Source organism: Erithacus rubecula (genome assembly GCF_903797595.1).
Source record: "Erithacus rubecula genome assembly, chromosome: 5".
NCBI classification, from domain to species: domain Eukaryota; kingdom Metazoa; phylum Chordata; class Aves; order Passeriformes; family Muscicapidae; genus Erithacus; species Erithacus rubecula.
This window is the reverse complement of record NC_136687.1, coordinates 58,951,899-58,971,391: the sequence shown is the minus strand read 5'-3', so window position 1 is coordinate 58,971,391 and position 19,493 is coordinate 58,951,899. Positions and strand designations below refer to the sequence as shown.

Sequence of the window (19,493 nt, the reverse complement as noted above, 5' to 3'; positions counted from 1 at the left end):
TCACACCTTCAGAAAAACACTGCTCTTTTGTTCAACAGTTCACAAAGCCATCAGCAAATTAGCAGCTTAAGAAGCCTTTCCTGCAAGCAACGTTTCTGACCTTGGTTTGAACCAGTATGTTTGGTCACCAAAGGCAGACCAGTGCCCAACCTCCTGCTGGAGCTGGATTCCTGCCACTCCCTGGGCTCTGGCAGAACCACTGCAGCCTGTGTAGCCAGCCCTGCAAGCACCAGAGCTCACTCCCAAAGAAAACCCCTCACTGCCACAAGCTTTCCCCCTCCTCTGCTTGCCACCAGCTGCACCTGGCCATCACATTTCCCTGGTAAAGAAACCCAAGCAAGTCACTCACCCACAGGTCAGGCGACTCCAGGCTGGCCAAAGCTCCTTGACACCTGAGAGCTCACTCACTGCTGCTCCCTGTGTTATAACCTCTGTCCCACCTGCATCCTTTCAGCAGGGCCCAGCTGACTCTGTGTGGGGCAGGTGTGCATGGTTTCTCTCCTCAGCTGGCTTCCCACACGTGGCAATTCCTGCAGCCCTGGACTGCTGCTGTTGCATGAGCTGCTGTGGCCGCTCTGCACATTTGCAGATGGTACATGATCGAATACTCAATCCTGCTGTACCTTCCTGCTTCTTCAGAAGATAAAATGTTGCAGCATAAAGTATAAATAACATTTATCCTATTTAAGATGTGACAGATCTCCTATGCTATGCTATCTTATTATATCTAAAATGAATTTGCAGATGATGATATATATTTTCTGCTGACCCTGAATGTTTTATCATTAAAATCCTACCACTCTTGCTACAATGCCTTCATAATATATTAATATGACTATCTCAGCTTCTAGAAAACTAAAATATAACCTCATGGTCTTTTATGTGCTGTAATTTTTTCTTGGGTATTAAAAAAATATACTAGAGCTATATCAGATTATTAACATTGAAAATGAGCCAGAGTCCCTAAAGTACCATTTAAAAATATCTGAAAGTCTTTGTCCTTTTGGAGATGTTTGGTTCTCTGATAATAACTTGCTTCCAGGTTTATAGAGAAAGGTAAGAGGTCTTCCCACGAGCTCCATGGCTGCTGTCATAAGCTGCAGCCCAGCAGGAGGGTGTGCCCTGGGGTGACAGGCATTGCTGCAGCTGACAGAGAATTAATAACATCAGCCCAAGCAGTGATCTGACCCGTGAAGTTGCAGGACACAGTGTTTTGTTTCCAACTAAGCTCAGGTCCTTTGGTGAAATACCCTAAGGTGTGAACAAAAGCCAAATGATCTGTCATGTTCTTTACTGGACCAAGTCTAGCATCTGCATTTTGTTCTAATACATGGAATATTGCCAGACTACATTACTAATAAACCTGAGGATTGTTTTTCCTGTACTTGTTTCTGTAGTCCTTCAGCTTCCCAGGTGCTGCACAGTGCTCAGTGGGTTGTGGTTCTTTGCTCAGCATAATTTCAGCCCTCTTCCCTCCTACCAGAACCCACTGCTGCCCACTCACCTTTAGGTTCAACTGAATTGTAGAAGTTGATGTCTTGTCCAGTAAGCTGTGAGTGTGTCAGGGTGGACTTGGTGCCAGTGAAATGCAGCCTGTGGACTGTCCTTGGATAACCTCCCACTTGTTTTGAGCCTGTGGGACCTAAGGAGGAACTGCCTGGGTCCTTTCAGACATGCTTGCAACTGTGGCAGAGTCTGCACCACTGTGTTGCCCTTTTCGGATATTAGTGTTCCTTCTGTCACTAACACTGACAATTTGGGGTGTGAGATCAAACCTATGAAAGTTGCTTTTGCAGTATGGTAAGTGAAGGAGAGCCCAAGTACAATTCACTTCTGTTTACCCAGAACTGGCAGCTGGGAACAGCAGGAGGCAATTCTTGTCTCAGGAATCTCAGCCCAGCACCACTTGCTGGTTTCCAGGGAGCCATTTCTGCCTGAAGAATCAAGCCTAATGAAGGACCAAGGCAAAGAGCACAAGCTCCAGCTGCTTGCAGAGTTCATGCTCCCTGGAGTAATGTCTCTGCTCAGAGCTTTGCAAACCCAAGCTAACAGCACACAACATTTCATTCTGAAGCTGAACAAAAAGACCAGCACAGAAAACTATTTGTTTGCTTTGGTTTTCTGCAGAAAGCCGGACTCTCCAATTTTTGAGATTCAAAATTAATGAGTACACATATAGAACTAGTGGCTATAGTTTAAAAAACCCTCACTGAAGACAGCTTAAACTGCCTGTTTTAAGTGTAGGAACTCAGCAAACAATAATTTCCTGTCATTTATATTACAAGAGTTGTGCAATTGATCTTGGGAAAGTTAGAAATCTGCTGAAATAACAAGTATGCACTTACAGTCCAGAATCACAGAATTAATTAGGTTGGAAAAGACCTTTGGGATCACTGAGTCCAACCTTTGGCCTTGTCAAGCAGGCCATAGTGCTGAGTGAACTGTTTTGTGAACACCTCCAGGATGGTGATTGTACCACCTCCCTGGGCAGCCTATTCCAGTGTTTAACCACGCTTGCTGAGGAGAAATTCTCCCTGATGTCTGATCTCAACCACTCCTGGAACAGCTTGATACCATTTCCACTTGTCCTGCTGTTTGTTGCCTGGGAGAAGAGGCTGACCCCCATCTGGCCACAACCTTCTGTCAGGGAGTTCTAGAAACATGAGATGGTCCCCTCTGAGCCTCCTTTTCTCCAAGAGAAACATCCCCTGCTCCCTCAGCTGCCTCTCACAGGACCTGTGCTCCAGACTCTTCCCCAGCTCCATTGCCCTTCTCTGGGAGCTGCAGCCCCTCAGTGTCTTTCTTGCAGTGAGGGCTCCAGAACTGGACACAGCACTCAAGGTGTGACCTCACCAGTGCTGAGTACAGGGGGACAATCCCTGCCCTGCTCCTGCTGGCCACACCATTGCTGGCCACACTATTGATGCCTCTGACCTTCTTGGCCTCCTGGGCACAGCTGGGCTCGTGTTTATCCAGCTGTAGACCAATTGTAACTATATGAACAATCAAGCACTTTACCTTGCTTCTAATCTGAAGGATCCTTCCAATCTGAAAACAGCTTTTCCAAACTCAGCTTTCACATAGACTGAGACCTCTGTTGCCATCTGAATTGGAAATTTATGGCACACTGGATCAACTGTTTGCTGCTACAGCCAGACTCTGTAGGGAAGAAGAAACCAATATCATGCTTGACTGACTGAAGGAATACCTTTTAATGGTGTGGAAGATGAAATAGTAATGCAGGAGGTGGAATTCCCAGGTCTACTGTATACTGTAATATATTCTGAGGTGTTGGAATTGCATGCTATCAGTCAGTTCTGAGTGATCTGGTTGCACCAGACATCTCTGGTCATCATTCTTATTTTTGCCAAGGAAAGAGAAGTCTTTAATTTCACTATTGCATTTCGTTAGCCACCACAAAATATTTCATCATGGCTGAAACATTGAAAGCTGTTTCTCCATCTGTGCCTGTAAGCCACAAAAGCATTAGTTTTTCATATGAATAGAATAAACCTGAGTTCTATAACACTTTGAAGATCTAGAAAGTCTGTAAAATTCTCTGCTTTTACTAATCCCACTACTCCAAGCATTTGGATTCCAGGTTTATCCCATTGTGCCTTTATCAGTAGAAGAGTAGCTTCTAACCAGATGGTCTTAAATTTATGCTTCTAAATATTACAGAACTTTCACTGTCAGGAAAAAAGGTCCTTCTGTCACTTGTCCTTTTTATACAGAGAACAGTCAGTCACACAAACTATGTCACTGCCCAGCTGAAAGAACTAACACAGTATTAATCTGGTTTCAGATCCATCCAGCTGATGATATGATAGCTCAGGTATTAAACTGCCTTTGTGATTTCAATTACCTACCTTTTATATGCCTGGAATGTAAAGTTATCAGCATAAAACTAATAAAGCAGAGAGTTCTATAAAAGTGGCAAGTGAGTTACTGCAATTGCTTTAGGCAGTGTAACCTACTTCTGCATAGTCACAGATGGGGAAGGTTTACTCATTGCCTAAAATTTATATGTGCAGAAAGAAAAGCAAGACATGAAAGCAACCCTGTTTCCTCTACAAACTCAGCTTTTCCTTCTCCTCATTGCTGTCCTGCCACCCCATCCCCTGCCTCCCCAGCAGCCAAAAAATCAAATCAATTGCTTTTAAAGGTGAGGGATGAAATGGGATTGTACTGTAAAGTGAAGGCGAAGGTAGAGGTGAAGGAGGAGGAGGTTATTAACTAAAATTATATTGCAGCTTAGGGGATAAAAGTAACAGTCTAAAAGTGTAATGAATTTCAGAAACCCAAAATGCAGCTGTTTTAAATTGTATTTTTTATGTTTGATTGATCAGGCAAATGTGTTACTTTAGAGATAAGGCAAAAGTTATCACACTGAGAGATGGTTTCTGGTCACACTGTCATCTGGTTAAAAAGATGTAGCACCCAAGGGCTCTGCTTGTTTATTAAAACATCTGTTTTATTTCCAGAAGAAAAATTAAAAATCATTGCTTCAAAAAGGGTGTGACAGAGTTGGAAAGACAGAGTTATTTTAAGTCTGTAACATTACAGGGACTCTGACCCTTCTCCTTCCTGTGTATGATTATCACTCACACCACAGTCCTGCTAATTTCAGCTTAACTCCTGTCCTGCCCAAGAGGTGCTAACTGAAGTATCTCAATGTATGGCTCACATGTGTGGATTTAACTTCTGCTAAGGAGCCTGATGTCACTGTGAAAGTGGCAAAAACCAGCCCAAAGCAGTGGAGGAGCCCCAGCTTCCCGAGCCAAGGTGTCCCAGCAGGATGCAGCACCTGAGCTCCTCTGTGTGTGTCTGAGATGGGATGTGCCTCAAAGCAGGGTTGTGTGCAGTGGGGATGACACCATCTCTAACATCTGGCCTGATGCTGTGTCATCCTGACCAATTTACAGCAGAGGCTGAAGTACCCCCTAGAGCAGCCTGAGCAAGATGGGACTCGTGCACTCACTGCTTGGCAGAGTGCTGCACCCTGGGAGCTCTGGCCATGCTGTGCAGAACCCACATGCACGTGCTCCAGGAGGGCATTGCACAGGACAGGGATTGGAAGCAGCAGAGTTTCTGCAGCTTTGGAATGGGGGTCATCAGGGAAATCTCAGGCTGAGGCACATTAACCTGCATAAACTGCTTCCTGGGCTTGGACAAGGAAAATTTTCCCCTCACCAAGGAAAAACCCCTGCTCAGGCCTTATTTGGTGCAAAATAATAAGAGGCAATGGGGAAAAATTGATGCACAGGAAGTTCTACCTGAACACCAGAAAAAACTGAGCACTGGAATAGGCTGCCCAAAGAGGCTGTGGAGTTTCCCTCACTGGAGATATTCAAGAACCACTCAGACACATTCCTGTGCCATGTGCTCTGGGATGACCCTGCTTGAGCAGGGAGGTGGGACCAGATGACCCACTGTGGTCCCTTCCTGACCCATTCTGTGATTCTGTCTTTGCTTGAACTAACAGTGAGGAGAGAGCCCTTGTGCTGGGCAATTGCAGCTTCATAATTCTGCTGGTTTTTAGATTCCAGAGTACCAAGTGCAGAGGGAAGGATGGAGAAGCATCTGTTTTCAGATGTGTTTCATTTCCCCTGCCATTCACAGAACCTGAAGACAGAATACAGTGGAAAGAGTATTTCAGGATTGAGTTCACTTTCTTTTCAGAACATACTGGCTGCTTTTAATGTTTGCAAAGCTTTTGGCTATAAAAGATGTACATGGCTTAGAGGTTTCTCTTGGTCTGTAGTCACTGCCACACAGGAATTCCTCCAGACTCCTTTTCCTTCCTTCCTTAGCTCCTCAGGGACCTCTGCTGCTGTCCCTGGCAGCAGACCAAGGGGAAACAGCTTCAGTTGAAGCTCCTCTTGTAGCAACAAAACACCATTGATCAGCCACGTCTGTCAGTGCCAAAAACTTTTTGAAGCTGGCACTCTTTCAATGCCTGTCTTCTCTCTGTATTTAATGTTCAGGCATGCAATGTAAAGAACTGCCCTGGAGAGCAATTTTCTTTATTTCATCCTTTTGAAAAGAAAACCTCCTGCAGCTGACCAGCCCTGAAAACATCAGTTCAGATCCACCTCAGGCCAGGCATGGGAGGTCCTGAGGTCCTAGTCCTACCCTCCAGTGAGCTGCCACTGGCAGGTACAGAACATTGGGAGCACAAACCTGGAGACATCCAGGCTGGGATTAGTGGCCCTGGGTGGTCCTCAGCTGCACTGGTACTTTTTCAGGGCAGACCCTTTAAGTAAACCAGAGGTATTTTGTACTTATACATAGGTGCTTACTGAGCTGTTGCATTGAGACACCCTAGTCTTGCTTTCACCCCTGTGGGATATTGATTTTAAGAAAATACCCTATGCTTCATTTCTCAGGGCTGCAACACAACTTAATGGATCATATACTTAGGGATCTACTCCCATTAATTTCTAGCTTACATTCTGACTCTTTCACAACACCAAAATGTCAGTGGCTTTAGCCTTTTCAATATAATTACCTCTGAGAGCACACAAGGAAAAAAGAAGGCAAAAAAATAACACTATCCACATACCATTACCTTTGAGCATGGAGGAAGAGTTATATAAAAGCCCTTCTACTTACCTTTTCTTTGAGCAGGCTAAACCCCCCCCTTATTCCTTGATGATTGACTTTTGTTTGTTTAGTGTGGCCCTTATTCCCTTCTTGTTCACAAATTTAGCAAGCATGAAGGTCTGCTATAGTTGACATCTGTGGAATTTTATCAGCAGTAAAGCAGACAAAAATGTAAGTACTGCTGACAGAAGAGGCAGTGTCTGAAAGAAAAAATATGCATTTGCTGTTACTGAAATGAAGGAAATTAAACTTATACTTGTCTATTGGCAGCTATATTCCTTTGAAGCATTACAAAACACCATGAAAATCTAGATGTTAGAGACTGTATAATCACTTAGAAAGTTAATGTGCATAAACATACATAAAATGATTGTTTGCTTTTTTTTCCTGCACAGCCCTTTTACTGTATTACTGTATAAATCAGACCTACTTCATTTTTACTTACTTAGCTTTGTACTCTTTTTAAAGCATCCCAATGAATGAATACATATTTCTAGATCCTAACAGCCTTAAACCCCAAATTTATTACTGTATTTTCACAGCAAGAAATGCCTTCCAGACATTTTTCCATGAAACATATTACTGGGAATAGGACTTGGGGATTTAAAGGCTCAAATTATGATTTCCAGCCTGGGAGGTGTGTGGCAAATCTGAATGCAAAATGTCATGTCACAGAAGAGTAGAGTCTCAACAGGAGAGCTGGAGAGTCCCCAGCCCTGTCCTTTTGTGGTGGCAGCTGGGATAATGATGGACACAGTTCCCTGAGGACTGGAATCTTTTCTTTCCTGCTCCTGCTGGCACCCAAGAGCATATGGCCATGGTTGTATGGATGAGATAGCTACAAGTCATAGCCCTGCAGAAACCAGGGGAAAAATCACCCTGGCCATTGGAAGCATATGGGTCCAGTGAGGCTTGAAAGCTGGGCTAGAGCATGCTCTGCTGCCAGCATGTCCCTGTGTGCCTCAGAAAGGATGATCCTGCAACACAGGGATGGAAAATGATGTCTCTCCCATGCCAAATGAAGTGCTGGTTTAGAGAGAGCAGGACAAACCAGAAAAGGTGGTAAGGCAGCTCCTGCCTCAGGATTATGCTCTGAATGTGGTAATACCACAGGAGAAAAAGCACAGGCAGGTTAGGGAAATGTTGCAGGGCAGAGAAGAGTCATGTGCTTACCAATTTTTATTTCTAAATGATCAGGGATCAGTTAGTTAGCAAAGCCCTGGTTGTCTGTGCTGCATGTTGCACCCTCAGAGATGTTTTGCAGGCACGCAGCATCTCTTGTTGCTGCAATGCCTCTGGCTGTAGTCACATGTGGGACTGGTTCTGGATGTTCAGAAGGGGAAGATGTATCACCTCTCTCCACATAAGACAGACAGCCCCACAGATTTTTCTTGCTGCTCTTACATCAGTCACAGCTTTCTCTTTTGAGCCTCTATTTGCATTTTATTACTTACCCAAAAGCCCTGCACATGCACATCCTGCCCTCAGGGACCACAGGAGCTGTAAGCATGAGTGGTGCTGGGCAGTAGGGACCAAAAGAGTCCAAAAGTGTTCAGTCCTGCTTCTGAAAGGGGACTTCAGTGAGAATATGTGTCACAGTGGTGCTTGCCAATGGCCTGATGGCTCTGCCTGCAATGTAGATGTCTGTCTAATGGGCACTGAGCTAAGACCAACAAAACACAAGTCACACAGGCCACTGAGCAGCTTCTGATGGTAATGACTTTTGATTACCACTGGCTCAAGCTGCAGCTGTATTTTATTAACACTCTGTACAGAGTGAGTAGAATTCCTGATGGAGTACAAAGTACCTTTTCTCTTGTTTTGCCTGCAATTGCAAAAGCTTAAATTGTACTTGTAGCTGTTTTATGATTGACCTTAAACAGTGCATTTGCTACAGTGGAACATTGCAATTTGGAATGGAAACATCACACAGGACTGGTCGATGATCTCTATGATGCAAATAAAAGCAGTGCCATGAATGTTCAAACAGATATTTCTTTCCTTTTGTCTTTTCATTTTTATTGCTTCCCTAGGTCACTTGAAATGAAATTGTCCTTCACAGGTCAAGCTATGGCTGCTTTGCAGACAGCAAGAAAGACAGTGCTTTAGATCATTAGAGCCCTGGAGATGTTACAGCAATCCAAATGATTTGCATTTCTGAAGGAAAGGCTTTTATTTCTGAACTGTTCACCTCTTATTGATCTAAAAATGTACCTTTTTTTCTTCCTCATGAAAATGCCTGTCCTCAGAATTGAGAAAATAAGACACATTCCTAGTCCTGATGTGCCACCTCTCCATCAGCTCCCTGAGGAGCTGCCCACTGCACATTCAGTGCAAGTGCTGCTCATGGAGGAAATGAGCACTTTGGGCAGTGGAGCTGCACTAGGACTTAGCAGAAAAGAGGGGGGAAAGGAGTGGAAGATTCAGCTCAGGAATCAGTCACAGGAAGGGGGCTGCTCTTGCTCTGTCAGCTCCAGAGCCCAGGAGCTTTTTATGAGCTGGCTGCTGGCTTTGAAGTGGATGTTTAGATGAGGCTCTCTCACATTCCCTCAGATGGGAGACACGATGCCCCCACACCCAGACTCCCTTCAGCAGGACTGACACAGTGCCATTTTGGGGTGTGATGGGGACAAGAACCACAGATATCAGACTGTAGGGGCTATGCCTCCACTGCATTTTTTTGCCTGAGTCATCACAATGTTCTGCTTTCCTGCTATGTTCCCTTTGGTCCAAGAGGCATCCTTGCCTTTGGGAAGGGTGGCTGAGGCTGGGTGCTGCCTTTGAGAAGGCTGCCCTTCCCTGGGGTGTGTTTATATGGCTCTTATTTTCAGCCTTTGTAGTAGCTGTCTCTGGTGCTGCCAAGAGAGGCCAGGGCCATTCCCCTGGCCTGTGGAGTGGAAGTCAGGCTCAGGAGACAAATGAGGATGCATGAAAAAAGTATATGGCAAAAGTTAATGGAAAATAATGCCTCATTGCTCACAGAGAGGTTATTACATTTCTAAGGCATTTATGAGCAAATAAAAGGCATCTACAACTGGAGAAAGAGCTTACCCTGCACCTGCCATGTTCTCCTCCCCACCTTCCAGCAATCCTCTCACTTATTAGCATTTCAACACTGCTTTTCTTTGAAGTACAAACTGTATTTTACTAATATTATTTCAACTCATGCTGTGGAAATGAAACTTATGACAGTGTTGATTTCTCAGATCTCCTCAGCATCTTTGAAATTTGCATTAGATTATTCTAATCACTTAGCCTCGTTGTATATATTTACACAAGTACTTTTGATGTTTAAACAGATCAGGCTGCTATGAGATGTGCAGAGGGAAATATATACCCCTAAGGAAAGGAATGATCTTTTTTCTCAGACCACATCTTCAACTAGAAGTTTTCAGATAAAACAGTGGGTCAGTGCCTTTGGGACCTGAGGGAATGACTGCCAGACTGGGAAGATGGAGGGATTGGCTCTGCCTTCAGCAGCAGACAGCAGAGATGGAGCAGGGCTGGGTCCCTGCAAGTTAGAGGAAGGTGGTGGGGACTCATCCTCTGTCACCCTTTATCACCAATGTAACCTGTGCTCCATCCAGCAGGAGAGATTGTCCAGCCTGAACCATGATGAATGAACCCATATCTACAGACACAAGCTTCTGGGGACTGAGCAGCTGCCAAACCCCAGCTGCACTGAATCCAGCAGGAATAGCAAAATGCCCTTCTTTGGGGACAGCAAAAACCCTTGGACAGTTGTGGTAGCTCAGACCATGACCTCCAGGCAAGTCCTGCAGGACCTGTTGCAGCCATATGTTCAAGTTAATTTGTTTTCAGGGCTGGCTCTGTGAGATCCAGAATGAGAGGCAACAGGAGCAGCCTTTACACAGGAAATGTGACCAGGAGAAAGTGCTGGAACAGGCCAGACAAAGGAGAAAGAGATTTCCTGAGGGCTGAAGGAGAATCTTTCTAGAAGATGTAGGATATTACCAGCTATCTCACTTTGTGAAGTTTAGCTTCACAAAGACTGGGGATCATATTTCTATTTGCAATTCTTGAGGTATTGTAAAGGAAGAATATCCTGGATTATGATGTTAACTTTATTTACATTGAAATCTGGAGAAAATCATCCATCGTAATCCCTGTGTGGCCATTCACTGAAGAGTTCAATTTGAAGATCCTTGTGGGTTCCTGAGAATATTCTGTAATTTTGTGATTCTGTGGTTATCCAACATAATACCCTTAAAGACTGTAAAACCCATGACAAATTGTTTCAACAGTTTTGATTCTGGAACTTGAAGTGGTGAAGTTTGTGGGAATATAACTTAAAAAAAAAAAAAAAAAGAGGAGCCTAGTCTAAGAATATGCACTTTGATAAACTCAATGATGGATGAGAGCAGACTTTCTCACTCACACACTGAAACTGATCTATCCACTTAGACATGAAAATAACAAGTTTTGAATAAGTTGAACATTTTGAATTGTCACCAGTGAGGACAGCTTTCTCCAAAGGCAGAAAAAATCTTTTAGCTCTCCTAAGCTTGTAAACCATGTAGAGTTAAGTAAAAAAATACAGAAGAAAATTAAAATGCTCTGCTTTATGAGGATTCAGATATATAAAGAGGTTTTAAAGACATTTTCGACATTGTAACCTTTTCACAAAGCAAAAATTTCTAGGAGCAGTGCTCTCTACCTTCCTAGGACTACCTAAAACAGGGCAGCCAAGCCTGAGCTGGAAGAGGAGTGAGCTCATTGCAGATGGGCATTCAAAAAACTCCTACTGTCCTCTGAGGATGCAGCAGCAGGAACACCTCAGGGCTTTTATTCTGGCTGATTTATTTTGTCCTTATTCCTAACTCACAAGTTACACGCCTTGCTGCACTGGTGAAGAGATACTGTGACCCATGTGAGAGAGAGGCTGATGGCCACTTCTCACCTTAAAGGACAGGAATTTGTGAAGCAACCAGAAACACCACGAGAGTCATAACTTTTCTCCCCCCCAAAATCGTGTCAGCACACACAGCAGTACTCACATGGGAGGTTTTATTCCCAGAGGAAGCTGATTTCAACAGGGCCATTTTGACTTATGCTCCAGGTACTGCTTCAGCTCCACATCTGTAGAGGGAGAAATGCATTTTGGTGCCTGTCCAACATCAGCAGAACCTCCCAAGATGGACAGGCTCATAACATATTAAGCTGTGAGATCTAGTTCAATTTTTGGAAATAAATTCTTTAAACAAATACTTATAACTAGAAATGAAAGACATAATGAATGGAGAAACACTATGAAACAGCTTCTGAAATTAGTTTTGCTCAAGTTGCTTTTCCTAATGAGGGCACTGACAGTACCTGTGCTGATGAAGAGTTAACAGAATGGTTTGCTTGTGAAGTTTCCAAAACAAGTTGTACTTTTTGCTAAAATAACCTAAAGTGATAGGAAAAACTCCTCTCTTCTCTTAAAAAGAAACATATCCAAAGTGCATATTTCAGCATGCTTCCTCCCTGAGGATTTCTCAGTCTAGGAAAAAAAAAGATGTTTTTTCCAGTGGCTTTCAACATGCCTGTTTGTGTGCCAAGTGTTTTGCATCTGACAGTCAAATACTGCTGGTGAGAACCATCAGTTCCTTCAAGGACTTGACACTGCAGCCAATTTGTATCCCAAGTGACTGTAAAAGGAGGTGACTGCAGCCATCATTTTGTTAGATTTAGTCAAAACATTCCCAGAAGAGCAGGAGGGCATGCTGGGAATTGTCTGATGAGCCTGCTGGGAGAATAATTACGTGGCTGGCAGTTGGTTCATATCATCTTTTGTAGCACTTTCTTAGTGGGGTTTGTGGCATTTGAGCACTCAGCTTTTTGAATTAAAGAATCTTTACTGCCATTGTCTCTGTAGTTAATTCCCAGATTATGCAGTCTTGGATGTGCATTCCAGAGCTGCTTCTATATTACAGGAGGTATTAGAAAACCACATTCTTCAATATTTCCATTCTTACTTGTAGTGAAATTTTCTGCACAGTAGCTGTGATTGAATTACAGAGTTCCCTGTTCTGATCACAATGCCTACATAGCAATTAGGTCATTTCTGTTTTAATCATGATGAATCTGTTCATGATCATGATCATCCTGTTTTGATCAGGATGAATATCAAAATTTTCAATACCTTCTTTTTTGTTAAAATTGCATATATAAACTTCAGGGCTTTTTTTGTTGTTTTGGGGAGGTTTTTTTTTGTCTTTTTTTGTGTTTTCTCTGGTGGGTGTAGCACAGGGCTTTCCAGCTCTGGGTTATGAATGCAGCCATGTGTCTCTAGATGTAAATACATCGAGGTGAATACAAAGGAAGGAGGAGAAAAGGAAGTAAAGGAGGTGAAAATTACCACATCAGAGCCTTTTGCTGCTGTACAGGGATAAAAATGTATTGCTTGTGACTCTGCTCAAATGAGAATCTGCTCTTAGAAAGTTTACTGCAATCTATCTTTTTTGTGCACTTGGGGACTTCAGAAGACTTTGCTGGAATGAAACTGGGAAAAAAATGGATTGTTCACCAGAACTTTAAAAAAATCCCATTTTCTTGCTATGGAAAGGTTATTAGCATTCTCACAAAGATGACTGAATTGAAACAAGAAATCTTCTTAAAAGCAAAACTGCCTTTGATGGGAATCCTGCACAAAGAACAATAAAGCATAAAAAGGCCTGTGGGATCCTATTTTCTTCTGCATGTGCTTCCCAACTGCTCTCTCTGCTAATGGCAACCTGGGATGTGTTTTCTTTCCAGCAGCTGAACTAGGGCATCTTAGGAGGGCAGCAGGGATCCAGAGATTTCCTAAAAGGTGTTCTGGTCCCTGAAGGGGAAATCACTCCATATCTACTTGACCTTGTGGTCACTTGCACTGCAAAAATATAACTTGACCCACCAGCCAGAATCAGCCTCAGCAGCCTGCTCCTGAAAGAAGTTAGCACTGGAGAAAAATCCCAAGTTATTACTTTATGGACAATGAAGAAATGATAGCTTTATGTAGAGAAAGTTGCTATTCTTCATTCTATTCATTTGAAATTTGACTTAACTCTGAAACCTGATGATTTATATCCCTTTTAAGTGTTTAGTAAATTAAGGTAATCCATATATTTCTCTATACTGAATGTCTGTCAGAGGTCAATTGTGTGTTTTGTGATCCTTGTATGATTATTTTCTCTTATATTTTTTAACTCCTGACCTTTTGACCTTCTTTTTATTTTCCATTAAAAAACTCATTCTATCTCAGGCCTACATTATTTAAAAGTAAATTTCATTATAATTTTATCTAACTTCCTTTATATTGAAGCAAGGCTCACTGATCTTCAATTTAGAGTGATTTTAATTTAAAAATCTCTCCCAAAGTACAATAAAAAGAACCTCTAAAATCCTCTTGTAAATAATAGCTAGCCACAGCAGGATTGCAAAGGAAGGTTTGGTGGTTGAAACAAGGATAAATAGCCTGGGAGGAGTACAGAGAGGTTATCTGAGCACTCCAGTGAAGGTCCATTTCAGAGGTGGCCAAAGGTGACTTCCTACAGCTCAGTCTTTCCATGTGCAGTGGAGACTCTGTAAATTACAAAAATACATCAACAGGATGTGTTTCTCTCAGAAGGCACCCTAAACACTTGAATAAATGACTTTATCAATTTTACTGGACAACTTTTCTCTTTCTGAATTCAAAATCTTCAATAAAAGAAGAAAAAAAATCACAACAGGATAACTTATATCAATTTTTACTGTATGTTTTTCCTTCAATTGCCTGACTTATACTACAAATAGCCTTTCTTGGGCTCCAGGCAGAAGAGCTCATGAGCTTCTAACACATCCCAGATACAGTGGGCTTCACAAATTACTCATATCTGCACACCTCCTCCTCTCAACCAACTAAACATCACCACAGCCACACTAAAGAAAGTGAAGTGAAAACGTTTAATGGCAGCACACAAAATCCAGGCTCACTGAGACTCTGTTGCTCTGCAGCTGCTGGTTTCTTTGTATTATCTTTGGCTTGGTCTGCACAGGAGACAAAAGACCCCTCATACATCAGTTATTCTGAAGTGAATCCATGAAAAGCTATGTGGACATAGCACTTCCCGATCTGCAATTAGTCTGGATTTATAAATCTAGGGGGTAAATTTATGGCAGCACTTAAAAATGACACTATTTTAATAAAATGAGATGCTAGGGTGAATGCCCTCCACCGCCCACACTTAATAGTTTTGTGGCCATACTGCTGTGGTAATTGAGGACACATGATCATGATCTTCATCAAAATTATTTTTCTTTTTTTGTTGTTCAGAGGGTTTTTTCCCATCTTCTATTTTATTTTACAGATTTTGATCTTACTAGCAAGCTGGAAAGCCTTCTTTAGCTCTCCTATGTGTTAGAACAGACTAACAAAGAAGAGAACTACTTGAAGAAAAAATGGGAATAAAATGTGGTGTGGGGAGGTTGGGAAAGGGGAGAAGCAGCACAGCAGCAGTAATTGCCAATAAATGCACATCTCATCAGCAAACAGAGTTATTGAGATATTATTCAAAGCAAGACTCTCTTACCCCAGTAGGTCTGCCTTTCCTTACCTGGGTTTGTAAAAGAGTGTCTAACTGCATTCTCATGAGGCACTGACACATCTAAATTTCCTGTGTGGTACCTTTAGGTCATATTGTGCCTGTGAGGAATCCTCACTTTATGAATTTGTTCAAATACAGGAATTATTTCTGTTGCAGTTTTTTTCCCCTTTTCCACTGAAAATTTTCACTCAGCTTTAAGGTGTCTTGCAAGACTCATATTATTTAAGGCACTGCTGGAAACTAAGTGATGCATGTCCCATTCACTTCTTTGCATTTATCTTGTACTAAGAGGGAAAATTATGTTGTATCCACAGGAGCAACAGATTTGCTGGCTTTATTTCAATATAAACCAATTCATTTTAAAACATGCATAAATTTACACATTGTTTCTCTGAAAATTAAATGGAGTTATTTGCTTTGACTGCACAAATGATTATGTTGGCCATGCACTTAAATTCCCCAGTAGGAGACAATTGTTCTTGGCCAGTTCCTAATTATTGTATAAGATACTTTCAAGAAGTTTGAGGACATTTGTTCTGACCTGCAGTAATAGGGAAAGAATTTGGTAACAAAGTCTAACTGCAAAAATTAACTTTCTCAAGATTAAACATCCCATTTATCATTCTGATCTGACAGTGATTTCCCAGTAGGTGAGAAAACCAGACCCTGTAAGTTGTCAGCTGCATGATGCCTGGTGAGACCAACAGGACAGAGAGGCAAAGAAAAAGTGAGGGAGACCCTTGTTTAATGTTCTCTTCTCTGCTACAAAGAGCCCACATGTTCTGTTGTACCTGACAGGCAACTTTTTCCACTGAAAAACAAGAAAAGTTATTAAATAGAGTGAGAGAGGTGAGAGTGAGAAATCAAGAAAAGGAAAATTGCTTTATTGTCTAGAGTTAGGAAGTTACTATACTAAGACTGCTTTTACTCATATAAAACTATATGCAAAAATTGGGCAGGGAAAGGAGCAAGAAGTTCCCAAAAACTTACATCTGGCAGCACAAGGAACAACATTTCCTTTGTTTTTCCCTCTGATCAAATCCAGATGAGCAATGTTGTGAGGATGGTGTGAGTAAACCTGTGCTGCTGGTTCCCATGCAGCATTTCCCCCACATTTTGGTCTATAGGGTGCCCACATTAGTAAACATTCAAATAACCTAAAAATAAAAGAACCAACAATTTCTTTAGGAAAATTCCCACACTTACCCACAGACATTGTTTGGATTCCAGTAAATCAAGCCCATGCCACACTGTAACTAGGCCACTTTTCACTTTGATAGGCAGCTTCTTTATTTTTCACTTTGGGAATTTGTTGGATTTTTTAAATGATTTTGAATGCTTTTTAATATTAACTAAGGAAAAACCTATAATAAAAGCATTATTCCTCTTCATTTCACTATAAATTAACTCCTGATTCTTTGTGAAATCTCCCAAGAGTTATTTTTATGTAGTGGGTTACACCAGAAAGCTCTGATTTAGATTCTTATCTGATTAAACAGTACATTCTATAAACAAAGCAATTCAACTTCATTTAAAATATTAATAATGAAATTTCATTATGGAAATTCATTTTCATAGGCATAAAAATCAGATTTTGTTTCCATCTAATAAGGATTTGTGCAGACAAAAATTTGCCACCATTCACCTGTATAAAAGATCACATTTTCTTTCTTGCAAACACAGTTTTGAAAACAATGCTGTAGAAATCACTGTCTCATCCAGGATAAAGCAACACACTGCATCCAGTGGAAGAAACACCATCCATGTAGCAAAGAGAAATATGTTTAACTAAAGGTCAGATCAAAAGGAATGGGGTGGAAATATTCCCCATTTACCAGCAGAAAGTAAGTTTAATAATTCCATATCACTGCTCATCTTATTGGAGGCAATGAGCCCAATGAAAATTCTGTGGCAGAAGTGGAAATTGTTTCTTCCAAATAGAAAATTCAGAACAGATAAAAAAGAAATTGCATCTATTTAACAAAAAAGAAAAAAAAAATTTAAAAATGCAGGGAGATATTAATATCAAATCTTCACTTCATTTAATAAGGAGATAGGTGCTATTTCCTTGTGAAGTTACAAATGCAGATAAAGTTATTTCAGACTGAAAATATTAGGAGATTTATTCTCAAATTTTAACCTTGCCACAAGTCCTGCACCAGGATCTGAAGTGTAACTCCACATGCTCTGTGTTGATCCATGCCTACATACATACACACTATATACATCCATAATAGATCTTGAAAAGAAGATATGCAGCAAGAGAGTTTTGTGTTGTGATTGCAGCTGAAAACACAACCATCAAATATCCTCCCAGTTCTTCAGATCTACTGCTGCTCTCCACAGGACTTCCTAAATACTTGGGACTGCATTACCTTCTTGCCTTTACATTAAATAGGAACATGCCCAGATACCACTTAGCAGACAATACCATTTCTATGGTTTTGATTGCTGATAGAATCTTTTTATTTTTTTCTTTTTTTGTGGTGTCTTTCCTACATAATTTAGAAACATGACCTCCATGAAATATTTAGAAAGGAGCAAAAGAAACTGTGTTTTCAAATGGAGCAGGTTCTTTTGAAATGGAAACTACCCTGGAATAGATTGCTCAGAAGAATTACAGGCAGTGATACAATGCCTTACACACCCAGAAAATTGGAAGAATTTCTGGCATAAGAAAAGTTTTAAAAGCTCCTACAGAATTGCACCACTAATAAGATGAGAAACCCAGATTTTTTCTTTTTCTTTTTTCCTGATGGGAAAATAATAGAAAGAAAAGGTCCAGTATCAGAATGCAATATAGAAGCAGTGGAAACAAATTTTAGGACCTTTAAACGGACAACACATTTTTTGCAACCTTCCTAAAAGAGAGTGCTGTAAAGAACACATTCTAAATTCCCCCCAAAATTAATTTCTAAATATCTGTGATATATGAGACAAGTCAAGATAGCATCATAATTGTGAGGCAGACAAACATTCTGTTCTCATAATGGAAAATTCCAATAGCCTGAGACTTTTTAATTAGAGCACTGAATCTTTGCTGCTGTACCAAGTTCCTTCTACCAGAGCACTGCTGATTTAGTGACTACCCAGGCTCTTCCTGCATTTGTTAAATCAAAGGTAAAGGAATTTTCAGGATTATTACTGAAATTCAATCTATTTAAGGAAAGTAATGGCCTTTTCTTCCTCCTCTTTTATAGAATAAGGTTTTATAGGTAATTAAATTGAAGTATGATTTTGGACACGTTTATGTTACACTGCTGCTGGCTGCTGTTGTTGCACAAAGTGCAAGTGCTGTAGAGGGGCAAGAGATGCAGCTGTTCTACCCATGGAAGTGCTGCAGTGGTGATGACAAATGAGGAATTTTCTCCCACCCGTGGCACAGAACATGTACATCAATGGCTGTCAAGCACTCGAGGAAAGGTTGTGCTCAGATGTTTCCTGTGTAGTCTATATCAAACCCAAATCTGTCTAAGAAAGATAAAAAGATTCTATTATTATTTACTTGACTGATTATTCCCTTGGCAGTTAAACAGCCAGAAACCACAAAACTGGCTATCTCCCCAGCATTTGCTCCATTAATATTGCAGACTATGACCAGAGTGACCTTTTTCTCCCATTCCTGCATGTGAAACCTGAAGCACATTCTCATGGAGAAAAAACATCCTTCAGCATCCTCTAAACACAGGTTTTAAATTGCTGCAAAGATTGCCTTCTAATGGAACTATTTCCGAGAAGCTGGGGAAAAAGTGGAGTCAGCAAGATCCCCTTTTACTTCCTCTAGATTTTTCTCCCAAGAAAACTCAGGAGGAGGAGAATGACTTATTACAGACTGAAGTAGGTTTTCATGAGGATGGTTATTTGGGGTATCCTCTTCACAGTCTTGGCTATAGATCCTTTCAGTTTTCATATGAAGCACTGTAATTCCAGAAACATGGATCTGACTTAACGTGAAGAAGCAAAGTAAAAATGTCTTGAATTCACACTTAAGGAAGAGAAGGCTTTGTACACATTTGCTTTTCTACATTGCCCTCTGTAAGCAGAATGATGCATTGCTGTCTACAGCCTAGTAAGGCAGCCTTACTTTTGCACACCCCTTGCAATGACATCATCCCTGTTTTGTTTTTCCTTAACTGGAAATAAAGCAGTCCATTTTAAGCTCAGAAGATCTGGAAGTAAAACATAAGTCATGGCTCTGGTATTTCTCAGTTCCTCCCTTCATTTTTCTGAATGCCTGGCCAGCTACAATTCACACAAAAGGTCTCTTGTATGTTATCTTTCTGCATGTTTCATGGGAGTAGGTAGGCAGGAAGAAGA

At 41.3% G+C, this 19,493-nt stretch overlaps 1 long non-coding RNA gene across 1 annotated transcript; it reads right to left on the bottom strand.

Annotated features, from left to right (window-relative positions):
* Positions 1 to 6,674: 6,674 nt before the first annotated feature.
* Positions 6,675 to 13,430, bottom strand: LOC306802404. The gene is made up of 3 exons (XR_013774354.1): positions 13,344 to 13,430; positions 11,625 to 11,706; positions 6,675 to 6,806 (listed from the first exon to the last, which is right to left on the bottom strand). It is a non-coding gene; the product is annotated as an uncharacterized lncRNA (long non-coding RNA).
* Positions 13,431 to 19,493: the final 6,063 nt, after the last annotated feature.